The sequence below is a fragment of the Elephantulus edwardii genome, unplaced genomic scaffold (genome assembly GCF_000299155.1).
Source record: "Elephantulus edwardii isolate Elephantulus edwardi_28Jun2011 unplaced genomic scaffold, EleEdw1.0 scaffold00124, whole genome shotgun sequence".
In the NCBI taxonomy this organism is placed as follows: Eukaryota; Metazoa; Chordata; class Mammalia; order Macroscelidea; family Macroscelididae; genus Elephantulus; species Elephantulus edwardii.
The window spans coordinates 743835-745890 of NW_006399874.1; the positions used below are offsets into that span (position 1 = coordinate 743835).

The 2056-nt window shown below is 41.5% G+C and overlaps 1 pseudogene; it reads left to right on the top strand.

The window, feature by feature from the left end:
* Positions 1–1280: 1280 nt before the first annotated feature.
* LOC102844110 lies at positions 1281–1799 on the top strand (annotated as a pseudogene).
* Positions 1800–2056: the final 257 nt, after the last annotated feature.

Here is a 2056-nt window from a genome sequence, read left to right on the forward strand (position 1 = left end):
GTGGATGAGCCAGATGTAATGCATAAAAGAATTCAGCAAAATGCAGAAACTCAGTATCAACAGTCAAAACTAGGCCAGGTGATGACTGTGGAACACACGATCAATCACCCGTGCACAAGTTTAAATTGAAGCTGAACAAAATTAAAACAAGTCTATGAGAAATAAAAGATGATCTTCCTTTTATACCACCTGAATTTAAAAATCACTTTAAAAATAGTTTTGAAGCACTAGACACCAATGACTTAAGGCTTGATTAATTATGGGATGACATCAAGTATATCATCCTGGTGGCCTAGTGGCAAGAAGCTGCGCTGTAATTCTGAAGACGTGTGGTTCAAATCTACCAGATGCTCCGCAATGTTCCACTAAAGAAGGAGCGGCACAAGAAGAAAAAAAAAGAAGGGGGCGGGGGGGGGGGGGGGGAAGCACAACAGTATATCATCCATGAAGAGAATCAAAGGTCATTACAGAAGAGAAAGAAAAAACCAAAATGTATGTCAAAAGAGACCCTGAGAATTGCACTAAGGTGTCAAGAAGCTAAAACAAAGGGAAGAAACTTAAGTAAAAGAACTAAACAGAAAATTTCAAAAGCAGCTCTAGAAGACAAAGCAAACTACTAGTAAGAGACCGTGGGATGGGAGGTCTGTATAACAATGATTTTCCCCCAAAGAAAAAAGCAGTCTGGGAAGGCAGGGAGAAAAATGTGCAACAATGAATGATTGAAAACCCAAGTTCTTTATAAATTTTAGTTAAAATCTTAATTTTTAAAAAAAGGTGCGGGTGGGGGGGGCGTGGGAGGAGACTGTGTAGAGACCTACAATTGGAGAACAAAAGGGAAGAACTCACAAGCTGAAAGAACTGAAAAACCAATTCAAGCCTTGAGCTGCAATACTTGAGAGATGCTATCGACAAAATCTTGAATAATCCAGGAAGCATCAAAAGAAGATGGAAGGAATACATTCAGTCACTGTACAAAGCAAAACAAAAAGGCTGACATTGAAAAATTTCAGGAAGTACCGTATGATCAAGAGCCAATAGTAATGAAGGAAGAAGCTCAAGCTGCACTGAAGGGATTGGCCAAAAGTAAGGTCCGTGCAGCTGTGCATCTGGGTGGCTCTTCAGGAGGCGCAGAAGATATGAGGTCGGGGAGTGGCTGAGTTGGCCTTTTCCATTCCCTTCCTTACCCCCCTCCCCCCACTTGCAGCTTTGGCTGCACCGCGCTGGCTCAGAGCTCCCGCTCCTGCTCAGCTAGTGCCGCCGTTAGTCTCCTTGCTGCCATCATGATCATCTACCGGGACCTCATCAGCCACAATGAGATGTTCTCCAACATCTACAAAAACCAGGAGATGGCAGACTGACTGTGCCTGGAGGTGGAGGTTAATATGGTCAGTAGGACAGAGGTTAACATTGTTGACTCGCTCATTGGTGGAAACGCCTCTGCTGAAGGCACTGATTGAGAAGGAATCGAAAAAGCACAGTAATCACTGGTGTTGACATTGTCATGAACCATCACTTGAAGGAAACCAGCTTCACAAAAGAAGCCTACAAGGAGTATATCAAGGATTACATGAAATCAATCAAAGGCAAACTGAAGAACAGAAACCAGGAAGAGAACACCTTTTATGACACAGCAACCGCAGAACAGATCAAGCACATCTTTCCTAATTTCACAAACTACCAGTTCTTTATTGGTGAAAATATGAATCCAGATGGCATGGTTGCTCTGCTGGACTACCGTGAGGATGGTGTGACTCCGTACATGATTCTTTAAGGATGGTTTAGAAATGGAGAAATGTTAACAAATTTGGCACTTATTTGGATCCATAACCTGTCATCTTATCTGGCTGCTGCTTTTCATCAACACATCAGGATTTAGACAAATGGGACTGATATTATCATCTTGAGCTCTTCCTTTAATTTTGACCTTCATTTATGTGGAGCAGGGGCACTTTTTTTTTTAAAGGAAAAAATATCCTAGGTTGTCTAAAAAGAAAATGCATTTAAACTTAAAAAAAATTTACAAAGGTTCCAGGAATTGATGGGATGCCAGTTGAAA